Source organism: Peromyscus eremicus, chromosome 3, assembly GCF_949786415.1.
Source record: "Peromyscus eremicus chromosome 3, PerEre_H2_v1, whole genome shotgun sequence".
Classification (NCBI taxonomy): Eukaryota; Metazoa; Chordata; class Mammalia; order Rodentia; family Cricetidae; genus Peromyscus; species Peromyscus eremicus.
The window spans coordinates 3,817,300-3,836,378 of record NC_081418.1 but is presented as its reverse complement, the minus strand read 5'-3'; the positions used below and the strand labels follow the sequence as shown (position 1 = coordinate 3,836,378).

The following is a 19,079-nucleotide window of genomic DNA, read 5'->3' as shown; positions in this document are numbered from 1 at the left end:
ATATATGTTCCCTACTTTAGATTTTTGAGCTGAAATCACTTGTAAACAACATGGAGAGTCGATTTCTGCCTCACTTCTCAGACTGCCCCTCTGTTGGTTGGTCCAACAGATTCGTGAAACTACCCTCTTCCGAGTTATTTCACACTCCTTGGGGATGAGATCAATATCTCACACTTTGCTAACTTATATTCAGTCAGTGATATTTTTAAGCCTGTACTAATCCTTCAATATTCATACCCTAAATTGCTCAGGTTAGATATTTAAGTGTGCATACTCATCTCATAGAGAAAAAATTTAATAACATTACTTTTTATATGCACCTATACAATTTTTTAATATATGGGGTTTTCTAGTCATTATCATTTAATTTTCATATATAAGTACTTGGGTGTCTATCTAAATAATAACTGAAATTGATTTCACATGGAAATAAAGACCCAGATTGCTAAGGACAGAAAAAAACAAAATATGCAAAGTCCCCAGAGTAGAAAAAAAATAATGAAATAGGTCTAATTTAAGTCTGATTTGTGATTCTCTTACCTAACCCATGACTTTGGATGAGTTCCATAATTTACAAATAGTCATTTCCTGATGTGAGAAAAAAAATAAAGAAATTAAATTTGATCATCTGTTTATAAAATGCTGAATCATTTTTATGGTCTTATTTTTAAATCCCTTTAGATAGTATTAAAAGTATTGTAATTATACCTGCAAAGAAATATAGTCTATCACCATTTTTGCATTTTTTTCACATTAACTCAATTAATGATCTCAGCTTTCTGAGTGAATCCTGTGAGATGCACAAGTTAGAGAACTATGTTAGACAAGTTCTATCACTGCTATGATTATGTATTTATAAATTGAATTGTTTCCATGAGTCCAAAAGGTATTTATATGTGGAGAGAAAACATAAAATCAAAGTCTTCATTTGAAATTGCTTATTTTTAAAGTGGCCAAAGCTTTAGAATTATTTGTTAGTTTCTTTATACCTGTCGTTTTCCAAGATTCCTATGTGAGTACATATTTCAGTAGCACTCACTAGCAGGGAATAATGTGTACAATGCACATTGGGTCTCCATGAAGATGTTAGACCTTCACACTATGCTCAAACTGTCAAAACTTGGGTGTGGGCCCTAGTAGATCAACCACACTGCAGTGGATGGCCATATATACAGAAGCACATGGACAGCCCAAATTGGACTTGATGGTTTTCTTTTTAAAGTTGGAAAGGTAAATGCGGCATCTCTGGGAGGAATTATCAGAGAAAGATGATATGGTGAAATACACTGTGTGTGAATTTAAAAAATCTTTGAACTTCAAAACTCATCACATTTTGAAAACACAATTGTTTTAAAAATCGTGTGTACATAATTTTCTACAAGAGTTAGTGTCCAGCACCATAGATTATCTAGAGAGTCAGAAGGCATCCGCACTTCCACACTGCCCTCCAAAAACCAAAACCACTATAACTCAGTGAAAAATGCTCTTACAGTCTGCAGTTAGGACAAAAGCAAGTTATGGGATTCATACTGCTTTAATAGAAAAAGGATCCCCAGGGCTCTTGAACTTCTGCAAAATACTTGATAGATCCACTTTTTCCAAGATAAAGAACCTAATTACTTTTCTATGATCTATCCCAGAATTCCTGTTTCAAACTTAGAAAAGACTTCTGGAAAGTAGAAAACAAAATGCAACATTTGTGTAGCAAGTCTCTTTCTTCTTCCTGTTTCTCTAATTTGCCATACCCCATGGGCAAAGACTCATTCCACTGCAAAGCCAAAGCTTTATCTAGAATTTAGCACGTTTTGTTAAAAAAAAAACCCAAATCAGCTATGACTAGAGAAGAAAGAACCAGAGTCCTATGTCTGCTCAGAGTCTCCTATTTAGCCTGATCTACGTGCATTTAACAGACCCCTCCAGCCTCTCCGTTCTTGTCACTGCAAGGCACCAGGGCTAGAAAGATGGGAATAACAGGACCTCATTTCCAGGTAGCTTACATCTAGAAGGGGCTTTGGACACACTGATAAACTACTAGAACAGAGTGTGATGAGGCTACAATATCCCTAATGTTGAAACAAAATCAGGAGTGCGGGAAATAAATAACAAGAATTTTTAAAAAGGAATGTGCTGCATAATTTTATTAGAACTTTAGAGGGATGGTAATTTCCTTTATTAGAAAAGAATTTAGTTAAACAAAATATAATGCTTTTTAAATATTCAAAAATATATATTCACATCTAATTACAAGATAATTTTAACATATATAAGTGTATTTCTATGAAATTGAACAGGTTATGATAGAAAGAATTGCTCTTTAATTCAGCAAATATTTAGTGAAGGTCTGTGCATGCCAAACATTCTGCTAATTAATAAGGATGGAAAGTAGAAAGACAAATGCTTCTATCCCCACAAAATTTGCAGTGTAAACAGAAATAATGAGTGATATGTTGGTAGATGTTTATATCAATGCAATAATAAAAATGCATACCTAAACAATGAAATGGTAGAGAGGAAGAAGGTGTCAGCTTTGGAAAAAGAAGTTCTCCTAATGTTCTGAGAAATCCTCTCATGATGATGGTTTTAAAAGATGAATAGATGTTTGCTGGCTGGACGAGTGAGAAGAGCAAAAAAGTGTTGGGAAAGACTGAGAGGTCTGCAAGCCATCAGTGAATGTTAGTGAGCCTGCCTGGGTGTACATTTGTGATGAACTTTAGAGTCACAAGTGAGAAAGATTGACTACTCTTACAAAGATCAACTTACACCAAAAAACTGTAGATAATCATATATCCTAAAGTTCTATACGATCATAGGATGCATACATCTTTACCTAAACTTCTCTGGAATAAATTTTCAACCACTTAATCACAGAGCCTTACTCTGTGGCTAACATTGTTCAGACATGTATCTGTAAATCTAACAAACTGCTGGTAAATAACAGGCATTCACATTGGTTTGTTTTGTTCTGAGAAACCAAACCCAGGGCTTTGTGCATGTTAGGCAGGTGCTATCTGCAGCAGCAGATGTAAGTACTGGAAGGATGGATGGATGGATGGATGGATGGATGGATGGATGGATGGATAGATGATGTTATAAATGAAGAAATGCCATTTGAATTTTGAATATCTATTTTGTAATAGATCCTAGGCAAATATGTTGAGTAAGGTAACTCACCACAAAAGCAAAATTAAACCAAGTTTTGATCTTCTACATGACATGGCATAAACAAATATATTAGAGACCAAATTATTCTATTTTTAAAAATATATATTAAACATTAAAAATAACAAAAACAAACATTATAGAGATTAGAGGAAAATCACTGATGTTTAAAATGAGTGGTCTCATTTGATATTGAAATAAACATGGCAATATTTTATTCAACATTTGGTTACATCTAGTTTAGGGTAACATGTCAGTAGCTTGTGTGGACACCAAAAAACAACTGTGTGAAAATGTTTCCCCAAGGTTCTGCACCACAGCAAAAAGGGTGAGCAGGGAATTCTTTCTTAGTTGGCAATGACTTCTGGCAAGGAGTAGAGAACAGGCAAAAAGAAGGGTAGCACCCCTCTGGCTGCTTTTTGACAACTGAGCCAGTTCCCAGTGGCTCCATAATGTTCGAGAAGTTTTCTCAAAACACATTACTGTGATGCCCAAGAACCATGTAATATTGACTATTAAGTATTCTACACATTCTGGAAATTCAGGTACCACAGACCCTGTTAATATCCTTTAAAATATTTTAGTATCTTTGTGTCCTAAGAGAGCACTCTTTAAAGTATTCTAAAAATCAAATTTGATATAACATAGCTCATAGAGGCCACAGAGTCTGAAAGGTATTTAGCTACCATCTCCTGTTGAAAAGCTTTCTCACTGCATGATGGTTTGTGGCCCCACCCCCCACCCCCCAGCTAATGTTTGAATCAATTCTCTGTGGTTACCAGTATGTAGAGGGAAGAATGCTAGCCAACCCATGAGGTTCTCCTAGAGACCAGGGTAGAGTTATGAAGTCACAATGTTAGTTTTTTATTGACTCTCTTTACAGTATTTGTCTGTTTTATTAATAAGGTCACAAACAAACACCCTGAAGGATGAGCATGCTAGCATTCTTTAATCCCTGGTCCTTCTTCATTTGAGTAGATCAGTTTTACAAGTTGTTACCTCAGTGTCTGTGGTTACAAAAGTAGGAGTACCCAACTAGTTTTGCCATCCTTTGGTAAGGTGTGTGTGTGTGTGTGTGTGTGTGTGTGTGTGTGTGTGTGTGTGTGTGTGTGTGTTATGCATATATATGTGTAGGTGCACATTTCAGAAGGTTGATATCAAAATGCCTTCCTCTGCCATGCTCCACCCCATCCCTTTTTTCTTTCAAGACAAGGTCTCTCACTGAACCTAGCTCTCACTAGTTCATCTAGACCAGCTAGCCTACAAGCCCCAGGCATCCTCTTGTCTCACTTCCCAACACTGGGAAGGCCCATACTGCTATATTTGGCTCTTTATATGGGTTGGAAATCTGAATTCTAGTCTCATCCTTGGGCAGCAAGCAATTTAACCCACTGAACCATCTACACAATCTGTTTGGTAAATCTTTTTAAATGAAGATTCTTATGCCCACAGACCTGCTGCTTCCAGATTCCAAGAAATGCTATTTGGAATGTATATTTACATCCTTATAATTTTGTCAAAGCAGTATGTTCACAAACTGAAAAATTAGCATGAAAATGTTTATAGTGAACAAAATATTTCTTTACCTACCCCTTCCATCCTCTAGGACTACATCCAAGATGCAGCAAATTAGTTCCAGGCATATTCAACCTTTTGATGCTGCAATACAACGTTATCATTTACAAAATTTGTATTTGAGAACTTGCAATTGAATTACTAAAAAAAAAAATCTTAGGAGAAATTCTCAAGTTTTAAGTAGCTTTTCAATTTTGTGTTGGGTTACCCTTGGCTGCATGGCTTATGAGGTGATCTCTGGGCATGCCTATCAGATGTTTCTCTCAGTAACTAATTTTACACAAAATTCTCCTAACAATTCAGACATGAATCATGTTTATGTCCATTGAGGAGAAAATGGTGCTTTGCTGTTTTATACCATATCTGGTACCACATGTTTTCCTTAGTATTTTTACTACTAATTTTAGCAAAATTGTAAGATTTTTGCATTGTCATGTATTTCTGTGTTGGTTCATTGAGCTCAGTAACATATCCTTGATACAGCTTCTGTCACACACCTTTGTAAGGTCTCACATTGCTGATAGGTGGTGGTGGTGCACGCCTTTAATCCCAGCACTCAGGAGGCAGAGGCAGGTGGAAGTCTGTGAGTTTGAGGCTAGCCTGGTCTACAGAGAGAGTACCAGGACATCCAGGGACTACACAGAGAAGCCTGTGTGTGTGTGGTGGTGGGGGGGTCATATTGCCTTTTTCCTTTGTTACAATAGCTTTCTTTAAATTTTTTCACTTTTTAGAACTGAAGAGATGATTCTCTGTGTTAGAGTGTTTGTTGTAAGCATGGAACCTGAGTCTGAATGACCAACACTCATACAGGCATGGCTTCGTGTGATTGTCACCACAGACATTTTACAGGGGACAGAAGCAGGCAGATCCCAAGACTTCACTGGCAAAGCAGCCTAACCAAAGAAATTATCTTCAGTTCAGTGAGAGACCCTGTCTCCAGTCAGTAAGTCAGAGAGCAATAGAGGAAAACACACAATGTTCTGCCCTGGCCTTCTCATGCATATGTACTGGTAAATACACTTGCAAACTCATGTACGTTACACACACACACACACACACACACACACACACACACATACACCACACACACCCAAGCAATTCTAGAGGGTCCATTTGGATAGAAAGAAGCATGTTTTACTGTTCTCCCCACATAGACTAGTTCTGCAGCTGACACAACTCTCCATTATGCCTCTCCTTTGTGCAGTCCACTGTTTTCCTCAGTGTTAGCCTCCTCATGTGTGGGCCGTAGGTGTCATTTCCTTAGAGCACAGTTCTCATGTGTCTTATGAACCCAGTAGTCCATATTTAAAAGTGACCTCTGTTTGGTTTGTTTTTTTAAGTGACCATAGCTCTTTTGGTTTATTTCCAAGTCTTCTGTTCTATTTGGCTATTGGTCTGTTTTTATGGCAGCACCAGAATTCTTTACCACTTTAGTGCTGTAGTATAATTTGAGGTATTGTGATACATCCAGTTGCATTCTTTCTCCTTAGAGTTGCTTTGTGGTTCCATACGAATTCTTGGGTTGTTTTTACTAGTTCTGTGAAGTATAATAACAGAATTCTGATGAATAAAGTAAGTTCAGCAATATAGCACTTTCCACAGTATTAATTCTTCCAATTAAAAAGCATGGAAAGTCTTTCTGTTGTGTAGTTAGTGTCTTTTTTATTTCCTTTTTCAGATTTTCACTGTGGAGGTCTTTCATTCTTTATTAAGTTTATTCATGAGTACATTATTAGTTTTGTTTTGAGCTATTTTAATGAGATTTTTTTTTTCCTAATTTATTAATCTGTGAGTTTATTATTGGTATACATAAAGCTACTGAAAGTTATTTGGGACCTGTGTTTGAAGCTGACTTTGAAGACTGAGTTTCTATAGGATTATAAGACAGGAATGGAATATGGAATTATAGTCTAACTTCTGGTGTGTGTGTGTGTGTGTGTGTGTGTGTGTGTGTGTGTGTGTTCATGTGCTTGTCTGTATGCATATGGAAACCAGGAGTCAACATCAGGCATCCTCTATTGCTTCTCCATCTTATGTTTTAAGACAGGGTCTCTCACTGAACCCTTCACTATTTCAGCAAGACTAGATGTCTACCAAGCCCAAGGGATCCTCCTGTCTTCACTTCCCCAAAGTAGGAGTGTGGGCATGTGCTGCCGCACTCTGCATCTTACATGGGTTCTGGAAGATCCAGATGCAAGTCCTCATGCTTTACCAATTAGTTTATCTCCACAGTTTCTCTAAGATTTTTCTTTGGTTTTCCCCTGAGACTCCCTCCTTCTCTGACTTGGGACATATGGTAGAGGTTCTGTATGCAGGCGTACAACAAAACGGACCTTCTGTAAATATTTACCATATGTTTTATACTCCCTAGTCTTTGGGGACTTCTGTGGACCAACTGAGACTCTAGTCCACATTATTCTACTCACCAAGAGAACATTAGAACAAGAATTAGCTAACTCTTCTTAGGCGAGTCAAATAGTAAATCACAACAATTCAACTTCGCCATTTAGAAAGTAACCCCAGAAAACACATTAACAAGTGGGTATGTTCATTTGTTCATTTCTATGCAGTGTTCCAATAAAACTTTATTTACAAGTATAGGCAACAGTGGGTTTTTCTAACACCTGCTCTATAAAGTATATTCTGGAGCTAGAATCTATCAGCTGCCACACTTTTGGCATTCTGTAGTCTAGAATTTGCTGGTTATCTTATCTTATAATTGCTTCTATTGGGTTCCCTTCATTGCGGTGGGTTGTTAATATTAAGATATTCTTCAAAGATGGTGTAGTTATGCGTTTCATCCTGTCATCTTGAGCTACAAGTCTTCTGAGGACCAAGAAGACCCCTTTCCCACATATTGAACACTTTACAGCATCTCCAGCCTCTCCTCCCTGCTCTTCATGTATTTTATGTGCAGAATTGCTTTGAAGGAGTGTTTATGAATAAATTGCCCCCAAAGACTAACTTTTGATGTCAAGTCTATGGGCATTTGCTCCATAGGAAAAAAAATAATCCTTATATTTATCTTTCATATTAGACATGTAAACAAGCTTCCTGAAGTTAGTCTCAGACACTGAATTGTGAGTGATTTCTCACTCTTTGGGAGTTTGAATACCATTTGAGAAAGCTCCATCAATAGCTGTATTATCTGAAATCTTAGTTACCCTATTTGGGGAACAACAAGAGACCTTGCCTGCCCTGTAAGTGGTTACTTGTATCTCTTTACTACTGTCCATTCAGTATTGGTATCATACGACCAGTGACGACCCAATGACTTGCCTCTACCCTCTCCAGTGTTAATTCTGTTGCTATAAATTATATCCTCTTAAACCATTTTATTTCCTTAGCAATTAAATAAAGTTCTATAGTCATTGATTGGATATTTTTCAGTAACTTATTTTCTCACCACCTCCTGATTAGCTTGCACTCAAAGCAGGCTCCTCTTGAGCTGTAGACATCCACTCTGGCGGTCTTTTCCGGTCATTCCCTTCTTCCTTTGTGCTGCCTGGCTGCCTGACGGGGATTGGACTGTGTCAGCCAGCGGTTGTCCTCGCCCACCTCCATGTGTGTTCCTATGCAGGCTGTGTAAAATCGTCAGGTGATGGTGTCACTTTTTTCAGTTGACAGAAGCAAATGAATTGATCAAAACTGTATTTTTTCTATTCTTTTAAAGTACCTTGTAATTTTCTTGTTGCTGCATTACAAATTGTGTCGAATTCAGTGGTGTAAAGGAACCATCCATTATTTGCCCATGATTCTTCAAACCCTCCTGGAATCTGCTGGGTTCTTCTCTTTCCTATCACTTCAGGATACACATAAATGTGATCATGTGGAAGCCCCACTCCCCAACCCATGGATGGCTTATGCAAGGTGGCTTGTTCCCATGTTAATAACTCTACTGGAATGATCACAATACCTGAGATCTAGCCAGGCATCTCGTTCCACGCGGCCTCAAGCAGAGGCTTGGTCATTTGATATGGTAGTTTAGCGTTCCCCAACAGACAGGGGAAAGCTGCCATGCCTCTTCAGACCTAGAGTGGCATAGCTTGGGTCTACTTTATTCTCTTGACCACAGAGTCACAAGTCAGCTCAGATTCAGGCTTCACTACTGATTGGAAAGGGTGCAAAAAGTAGAGTCATTTTTATATGCTCAGTCTCTTTCCAGCAACGAGTTGTTGTGGCTGTTAAGACCCTCCTGAGAAAACTGCCTCTCGCATCCATGGAACCCATGCTTCCTTCTCACAGTCGTCCTGGCACAGAAGTCATGATACCGTTTTCCCTTCTTCTCCTCCGTAGAGCTAATGACAGGCTATAAGCACTTAACTCACTCTCTTTTTAGCTTTAGTTTTCTAATAAAAATAACGGATGTTGTAACAACTTGATACAGTTCTTTAATAACTTATTTGTGAATTTCAACATGAGTAGTATATTTATATTATTTCCACCCCTCCTTCTCATCTTACCAGCTCCTCCCATGCCCCCCACTCTCAAATTTATGACCTCTTCTTCTTAATGGGTGTCAGTTTGTGTGTGTGTGTGGGTGAGTGAGAGAAAAATAGAGAGAACATACACAGTGCAGCTCAGCCCACTGAGTACATTTAATGTTATTTACGTGTGTGTGTGTGTGTGTGTGTGTGTGTGAGAGAGAGAGAGAGAGAGAGAGAGACAGACAGACAGACAGACAGACAGAGAGATAGAGACAGAGAACATATAAATAGCACAGCACAGCACAGCCCGATGAGTACATTTAGTGTTGTTCACATGTATATGTGTTTATGGATGACAACTTGGAATTAGATAACTTATCAGGGTCTCATTTCTTGAGAAGAATGATATAGTCTCTCTCTCTCTCTCTCTCTCTCTCTCTCATACACACACACACACACACACACACACACACACACACATCATTAACTACCTGTAACTCCTCATCAGGGTAGGGGGCAGCTTGAGATGTCTCACATTCATGCTGCTATGTTAACTGGTGTTACCATTCTTCAGGTCTTGTTCAGACTTAAACATATTGTTGATTTCATGGCTTCCCTATCATATATAAAAGACATTATCTTGCAACAGATGCACTGGTCCTCTGGCTCTTCTTCTGTCATGTTTCCTGAGCTGTATGTTGAGCCATATGAGGTAATGTTGTAGATGTATCAACTGAGGGTGGGCACCTCACAGTCGTTTTCACCACCATGAATTTCTGTGGTTTCCATCTGCTGAAGAAAAGAAGATTCTTTGATGAGAGGTGAAATCTGCTTATCTGTAATGCTAAGTATTTAGAATGAAGTGATTAATTATACAGGATTGATAAAGTGGCAGTAGTAAGTTGTCCTCACCATGGCCTCACCAGCCACAAGTTGACTGGGTTTGCAGTTCTAGGCATGGATTCCCCACTATTAAAGGAGCTTCAAGTCCAATTAGGCAGCTGATGGTTACTCCCAAGATACATATTCTGTTGTCCCCTTGGGGGTATCTTGCCATGCTTGTCATTATTGTGTAGTATGTTTTACAGACAGATAGGACTATTTTTTTCATCCCCTGGCTGTTGGTTATGCCGGCGGCGCTGCCCCTCGTGGCTGGTCACCGCCCGCGGCGGCCATGCCGGCGGAGGAGCGTGCTAATTAAAAGAATCATAGCCATGGTTACCTTTTCAGAGCTTTATTGGGGGGGGGAGACAGAAAGACAGAGAGAGAGAGAGAGAGAGAGAGAGAGAGACATGGGGGGAGAGAGAGAGGGGGACCGACGGGGGGAAGAGGGAGAGAGGGGGACCGACGGGGGGAAGGAGCGGAAAGGAGAGGGAACAGAGAGAGAGAGAGCCCACAGAGGGCTCAACCGCTTTTTTAGGCTGGGAAGCCGGCGAAGGCTGATGACGTAATTAAAGGACGTAAATAAGGACCAAATCCTAACATCCCAGACTTTCCCTTATAAAAAAAAGCAGGTAGATGGGACTGGGGCGTTGTTCCTCTCAAAAACTGCTTCCAGCTGACTTTTGGACATTGGTTGGCTCTGGGGGGAATGGAGAAGGGGAGTCTTCCGAGGTCGACAGGTGTTGTGGAATGCTGTCTGTCATCCGTTTGCTCTGGAGACATGTATCCCTCTTGGCTGTGGCTGGGAACTTTCTGTTTGACAAGATGCTGGTGACACAGAAAAACTTAGAGAGATAAAAAGAATCATTATTATTTTATGTTGGCATTTATCTGAGGTAGATCTGGCCTGTCCCTATGGATTTTGAAACATGTTAAGCTTTATCAGAGACAGATTATTTTAAAGCATCTGTTTCCTTTACTGGTTCAGCATCTAGGAGACAGGTGATCAATTGTTAAAAGCATCTCATAGTAATAGATGTTTACATTAAAGTCTTTGTAGCGCCCAGACGCTTTTGGGTCTGGGGGTGTAAATACCTTTTAGCTGTTACAGTCTTATTTGATGATCTCTGGACTCTGGTTCTGTGGTGGTCCTGTACCATTAGCTGAACAGTGAGTTAGAACAGGGAACTGGGAAGAGAAAGGCTTGTGGTACATGAGAAATTTTTTCCCCCTTTGGAATTAGGGACAAGGCAAAGATCAGGGCCCTGTCTGTATGCACATGAGAAACACAGGCAGTGGATCTGGAGTGAAGCAATGAGCTCTTATTTTAGGTGGAAATCTTTTTTTATTACGTAACTTTGAAAGTGTAATTAAATCTGGTGAGGTGGTAAGGCTGTCCTCTGTACCCGACAATAAAGGAGAGGTGGCATCCCAAAACTCCCAGGACTGAGTCAGTGGCTCTGGTGTCCAGAAAGAAAGAATTGGATCGCTTCCCTGCCGCGTTCTGGGTTCCCTGCCATGTCTGTAGCCAAGCCTAGGTCTGCTGGAGGTCTTAGCTTGATGTACCCATGCATCTTGGTGCCTGGGGGCAGTCAGCTGACTCTTTGTCTTTCTAGGTGGCACTTTTAACAAGGCTGTCAATGGCCTGGCAGGGCATTCGCTAGCCCCTGGCCTTTTCCTCACTTAAAACAGGGACCCAACAGCTTTTGGGAGTCAGCGAGTGCCAGCACTTGGCAATTTTGTTTTTGGACTTTATCTTTTCCCTGGCACACCTTAAATGCCACAGATGACTCTTTTGCCTGTGGGGTCAGGAGCCTTGCTCTCCAGATGTTTAAGTTTTAGTCGGGGAGGTCTGGGGAACAAGAGACGGATTTTACTCTATGTCCTGATTTTTTTTTTTTTTTCCTGCTGATCGATGGCTTAAGGACAGCTTTTGGAAGATCTGCCAGGAGGCAGACTATAAACCGATCCTTTCCGGAAGACTTGTCTGAGGCTATAAGCTGAATATTTTTGGCTGAGCCATCCTGACTACTGTAAACTTATTTGTATGAATCTTAGCCGCTTCCAGACCTGTCTGTGCTTCTCAAGGCAGTTTGAGAATGAGTGGGTGGAGTTAAGGTGAGTTAGGGCGAGTCGTAGAAGCCGCCTAAGCCCGCCCACTGCCGGCGGAAAAGGTTGCACGTGGAGACGCAGAAGTGGGGAAGGAGAAGGGTTTAGAGCTTTAGCAGAAAGCTTGGAGATAAAGTAACTCTTATTTGCCCGTTTTTTTTGGCAGAAGTTCCCGCGACTCTGTTATGTGGCCAGGTTTACGTTGTTATGAGGCCAGGTTTACCGGTGCCCGCCCCTATCCGCCAATGTATCCGCCCTTTTGTCCCATGGCTGTAGCCGAGAGAAAAAATAAAAAATTAAAATAACAAACCGGGATCAGACTACAATCTTGGGCGTCCCCAAAGAGTGGAGAGAGATCCATGAATCAGCTCAAGTTCGCCATCCTCTTCGTCAAGGGATGCGAAGGGCTGCCGTTGCACCAACTTGATCCACCCGGTAGACCAAGACACCATTTACTTTCTCGTCAGAAACGAAAATGTGCCGTTGTTGGTGCAACTCGAGGACGACCCCCAGGGTGTCCGTCGCAAAGAATATAGCTCGGACTACGCCGCGAGAACCGCGGACTTACTGTGGTGAAGAATCATGGTGGTAGCGGTGTGGGGGTCCAGCGGAGGCAGCGAGGGACGCGCGCGCGCTCGCGGTCTCGCGGTCTCGCTGGATGGGGGAAGAGGCGGCAAGCAGCAGCAGTCAGCAGGTCCTCGGTATTCGGTGGTGTATCCGAGTCTGAACGGCACCAATGTTGGTTATGCCGGCGGCGCTGCCCCTCGTGGCTGGTCACCGCCCGCGGCGGCCATGCCGGCGGAGGAGCGTGCTAATTAAAAGAATCATAGCCATGGTTACCTTTTCAGAGCTTTATTGGGGGGGGGGAGACAGAAAGACAGAGAGAGAGAGAGAGAGAGAGAGAGAGAGAGAGAGACATGGGAGAGAGAGAGGGGGACCGACGGGGGGAAGAGGGAGAGAGGGGGACCGACGGGGGGAAGGAGCGGAAAGGAGAGGGAACAGAGAGAGAGAGAGCCCACAGAGGGCTCAACCGCTTTTTTAGGCTGGGAAGCCGGCGAAGGCTGATGACGTAATTAAAGGACGTAAATAAGGACCAAATCCTAACATTGGCAGCTTGCATAACACCTTCAGATACTGTGAGAATTAGACCTCAGGGAGGAGGCTTTCAGGCAAGTCCCAGCTCAATTCTTCCATTCCTGTGTTTGAAGTGTATGGTATCTTTAGCAATAGGGTCTTACCTTCAGGTTCTGAGAGGCAACCAGAGGCAACGATAACAGCCTATATTATTTGCGAGTATCTTAGACTTCCCTGACCAACAGCTCAAAGGGAGGTTCCCATGCTTGGTACTGAGGTTTTTGTTAGTCCAAGGCTCTCAGGAGAATGTATTTTTTTTAAATAGTTTTTTATTCTAGAAAAATGCCCAATCTCAAGTCTATGCTAGATTCATTTCTTCTTAAAAAAAAAAAATGAAATCAAATGCTTTGCAGCTGGTGTTGGATCCAAAAGAAACTCCAATTACCCAATCTCCAAAAGCCAGTCCATATATCCAGATATGAGCTCAACCTGGACTATAGCAAGATTTCTGGCAGTTAGATAAAAACCAACATTCCTCAGGAACTTGTGAAGCTAGTTCCCATTTGCCAAAAGGAGTCATTTCCCTTACCTCTGACAGATAGGACAGATGGCTATCAGTGGCTCCCATCACCATATCAAAGCCCATGCTGGCCTCCAGACTCCCTCAGTATCACAAGTACCTGTTAAACATTTCAAAGTCCATGATAGTATCTTAGCCTTTCTCACATCCTCCTCTACCCTAAACTTCCTCCAGCTCATTGGCTTCTCTCACGTCCCAGCTACTCATCTGTCTTATAGCCCAGCTATTCTCATTGTACTCTATCTATGTATCTATGTATCTATCTATCTATCTATCTATCTATCTATCTATCTATCTATCTGTCTCTCTATCTATCTACCTACCTATCTATCATCTAGCTAGCTATCATCTATCTAACAATCATGTATCTATCTTTCTATCATCTATCTCTCTATCATCTTTCTATCATCTATCTATCATCTATCTATCATCATCTATCTATCATCAATCTATCATCTATCTATCTGTCTATCTATCTATCTATCTATCTATCTATCTATCTATCTATCTACCTCTGGCTGTCCTCTTACTCTTCCTTACTCCCACTCGCTCTCTCTTATTCTCTCACACTTTATCTATCTATGCTCTATTCTGTATCTCTTGCTATCTTGCTGTTTCTACTATTCTTTCCCACTCTCTCACTTCCTTAGCCCTGGCCATGTCCAGTCTGCTGGCCATGTTTAGTCTACTTCTTTCTCTTGCTGTTTTGGTCTCTCTCTCTCTCTCTCTCTCTCTCTCTCTCTCTCTCTCTCTCTAATAAAGACCTTGACCACAGCATGGAGTGGTCATTTTAGCAGCTTCTCTACTGTGCCCTATCCACAACTGGAATGATGACTCAGCTGTTAAGACTATGCACTGTTCTTACAGAGCCCTTGAGTTTTGTTGGCAGTACTCACACTGGCTCACAAACACCTGTAACTCCATCTCCAGAGGATCCTACCCCTCTGATCTCCATGGGCACCCACACTCACATGTACTTGTCCCCCCACACATATATAACTAAAAAATAAATAATCTTTAAAAATAAATTATGAGACCTCATGTGATGTAATATCTTTTTGCAGTTTTAGACAGTTTGGGTCTCTATAAGCACCTGAAGAGGGTATTGAATTTTCAGCCTGCTGACCAATAACAGCATCTCCAGAGGAGAAGATAAAGAAGCTGTGCTTGTTTAGCCTGCTGATACATTTATTTTTGATCTCTCTAAATGTTCTGAACTTTTAAAACCCTCTTTCATTTTGTCCACATACCTAATATGCCCACTGTAGTGATATCCTTCAGATCAATAGCAAGACACTTGATGCTTAGGCAAGAGCCACACTGAATGCTTTCAGTCCATTCTGCTCCTCTGGGAATAATAAATAAGTGATACAGATGTCACGACTGACAAAGCACTTGATCTCAGCTACAACCTGACCCACTTGAGAGGATGTTTTTAAAAACAATGTACCAATTCCTAAATCATGCTATGCCTCCTCAATAACTCATCTAGTTTTAAACAGGGTCCCTGTCATCCAAATGCTATTGTGGTACCTGGGTTTTTAGCTTATTTATACATTTTCCTTTTCACCTTGTACTGTTTCTTTGTGCCCTCTCAATTTGAAAGCTGGATAAAAGCTGATTTGGAGAAGACAATGCACACCATATCCTGGCTCTCACATATTGACACCAGGAATTTTATTGCCATTTTAGTACAGATATTCTCTCTCTCTCTGAATAAATATATATATATTTTTTTTGAAAAATCCCATAGTGATTAAGGTATGATATTCATGATAATTTTACCTAAGTTCAGGAAAATTGATGCACTGAAATGTATTCTTTTCACTATTAATTTTAACTTATTCTACACAAACCTTTCTATTAATTTGTTACTGGTTTTTTCTTGCTCCCCCACCAGGAGCTAAGACAGAAAATAAGTGTGGCAGCGATTCAGCCCAGGAGCACAGCTCAGAATGGTGCTCAGCATTATAATCCCATTGTTATAATAGAGTAGCCTGACTGAGTATAGAATTGACACTTAAAAAAAATCTGAAACCTATGTCTTGCATTTAATAAAAAAAGCCTGGAGACTTCAGAGTTAACATTATCTTTCAATATTTATTTCTTGGAGAAGGTGGTTGGCTGTGGTGTGTTAGTGAAAGATATTCAACTTAAGGTAGACAAGCTTAAAGTGTTCTTATTATCCTAATGCATTTTTTCCCATTCAGTTTCTTTAGGTCTATAGTTCAGAATCAACAATTCTTTGTTTATAAGTAAACTAAAGTGATGCAAATTGAGGTAAGATTACTAAGTGTGTTTTACAGACAATTTGAAATTTATTCAAGTCTTACTGCCCTTCTCCTAGACTGGTGGAGTTGAGCCTTTCATGCACTGGGAGATTAACTGCTCCTTATAGAAGGGGCTTATATTCCCTCCCCTGGCTGAACTAGAAGTTCTTGTTTCATCTCCCACCCTCCTTATAATTATGAGAGCCCTGAGGCATGGACAGTGTCTTATTTGATAAATAAATCTTCAAAGATTTGTTCACCAACCGGGCAGTGGTGGTACATGCCTTTAATTCCAGCACTCAGAGGCAGAGTCAGGAAGATCTCTATGAGTTTGAGGCCAGCCTGGTCTTCAGAGTGAGATCCAGGACAAGCGCCAAAACTACACAGAGAAACCCTGTCTTGAAAAAAAAAAAAAACCCCCCAAAAAAAAAAATTAGTTCACCAAACAAGTATATATGGCCAAATTCAACTTGTTGTTTGAACAAATGATAGCATCTATTTGTGCAGAACTGATCTTCTAAGATAGACAATGGAAGTGTAAGCTTTACTATAATAATCATATGTAGCTGGAGTTACCTTGTGTCCCGGCCTGCCGGCAGTCAGGGCAAATCTCTCCCACTAGTATCCCTCCAAGTAAACACACAGAGACTTATATTATTTACAAACTGTATGGCCTAATGGCTCAGGCTTCTTGCTAGCTGTTTTTATATCTTAAATTAACCCATTTCCTTTTTTTTAAAGATTTATTTATTTATTATGTATACAGAAGAGGGTGCCAGATCTCATTACAGATGCTTGTGAGCCACCATGTGGGTGCTGGGAATTGAGCTCAGGACCTCTGGAAGAGCAGTTGGTGCTCTTAACCTCTGAGCCATCTCTCCAGCCCAAATTAACCCATTTCTATTAATCTATACTTTGCCACGTGGCTCGTGGCTTACCAGTATCTTAAAATGTTGCTTCTCATCACAGCGGCTAGCAGCAACTCTCTGCCTCAGCCTTCCACTTCCCAGAATTCTCCTCCCTTTGTCCCACCTATACTTCCTGCCTGGCTACTGGCCAATCAGAGTTTTATTTATCAGTCAATCATCCACAGCAATCATACATTAGCATTTGTGGACCCTTTAAAGTACTATTGTTTAAGTTTTTCTTATCCTAGTTTACCTAAACATCTCAACAGATGAGTTTTTAATAGACAGTACTTGGAAAGGATGTGGGATATGAAAATGACAACTGTTAGTAACAAGACTACCTTTCAAAAAACTGAGCAAATTTGAGATTCTGGGGTTGACTGATCTGTGAACATTTTATGTTCAACCTTTGAATCCTAGAAGAAAAATAGTTCTACTCCATAAGTGCTTGCTTCTCCAAATTGTAAACTATGGTAGCAAACTTGATGAAATTTATTCTCCTGGCTAGATAATAGTGAAATAGGGACATGCTACCTCTCTTTTATGTGTGTACTCCTGGCAATTGTACTGGTTGCCAATTATGTAAAATCATAGGATTCTAGTCTTCGTTTCCATACGTAATTGAGAAAATTCAAAACCTAATCATCTCTTGTTTATGTTCCCTTAGTTCTGATATGAAAACCCACTCCAAACATGAAAGAAATCATCTTGAGTCATAACAAATTTAAAAAAAAAAATTGAAGGATAGTTGGAAAATGCATAAGGCAAGGTAATTAATTCTGTGAAGAGGGATAATCCTCCCTGCATTAAATACTTGCATAGGATGTTGGCACATACCCTTACAGATAGGCACATGGGTCTCAGTGAATAGTTTAATTCTAATAAACAGGCACATAGATACAATGCCATACAGAGGTATGATCTGTGTAGTGAGGAAAGGGAAGAATCATATTTTCCTTCTTTTTAGCTTAGTCTTAGGTCTTAGTTCATAATTCTAAATCTCTTAGCATTCTCAATGAGAAGACATTGCCGAAGTCAATAAGAGATAAATTAACATGTGGACCTTTGTTTGTAAGTGTGATTCTGCTGGTTTTTCTAGCTGCCAGTGAAATTAAAGTTAAAGTAGCTGGAGTCTACAAAGTGCCGCAGCTGCAGAGATATTGTCCCCACATCAAAGTAATCAATGTGCCTCTTGTATGCTCCAGCTGAGGAGCCTCACGAGGGACAAGAGCACACAAGCAAATCTAAGTGTCATCGTCTAATTTGACACTTTGTTAGAAAATTCGACTTGCTGAAGGTGCATTTTGCTTTAGTCAGTGAGAAGTACTAGTAGCAGAGAGGAAGGAGTTCTACCATGTGTGAGCCAAAGGAAAGGTGCGGTCAGCTCCAGAGGCTAAGATGAATGACCCAACCCTTCCTCTGCCTCATTACCTGGGGGGGTCCTCTCTTCACAAGTCCACCCTTCTTGCTTCATCATGTGACTAGAGAAGAAAAAGAATTCTGGGAGCATTTTCCCCTGCATCCTCATGAGAGAATGAACATGTTCAGCATGAAAAAAAAAAAGGTTTTGATTGTCACATCTCTAAAGGAATATGAAATATCCAAATTTAAGTAGGATGTTGAGTAAACTATACAACAGGTTTGCATTTTTTGAGAGGAGTTGCTCATGGACTTGTATAAGACTATGAAGCTGGGTTATTGGGACTTAAAGGCTCTGATATGTCAAAACAGTGAGGATGTGTGTGTTTGCATGTGTGTGTCTGTGTATTTGTGTGTCCGTGTGTGTGTCTGTGTCTGTGTAAGTGTGGTCTGTGTGTGTATGTTTGTGTGTGAGTGTCCATGTGTGTGTCCATGTGTGTGTCTGTGTGTATCTGTGTACTTGTGTGTCTGTGTCTGTGTGTGTGTCCATGTGTGTGTTTGTGTGTATCTGTGTATTTGTGTGTCTGTGTCTGTGTCTGTGTGTGTGTCCATGTGTGTGTCTGTGTGTCTGTGTGTCTGTGTGAATGTGTCTGTATGTGTTTCTATGTGTGTGTGTCTGTATATGAGTGTCTGTGGGGGGTATCTGTGTATGTGTGTGTCTGTGTATATCTATCTG

The 19,079-nt window shown here is 40.5% G+C and overlaps 1 protein-coding gene across 1 annotated transcript in view; it reads left to right on the top strand.

Annotated features, from left to right (window-relative positions):
- The window catches only part of Magi2 (membrane associated guanylate kinase, WW and PDZ domain containing 2), a 609,708-nt gene that overhangs the window by 281,189 nt on the left and 309,440 nt on the right, over positions 1-19,079 (top strand). The window lies entirely within an intron of this gene.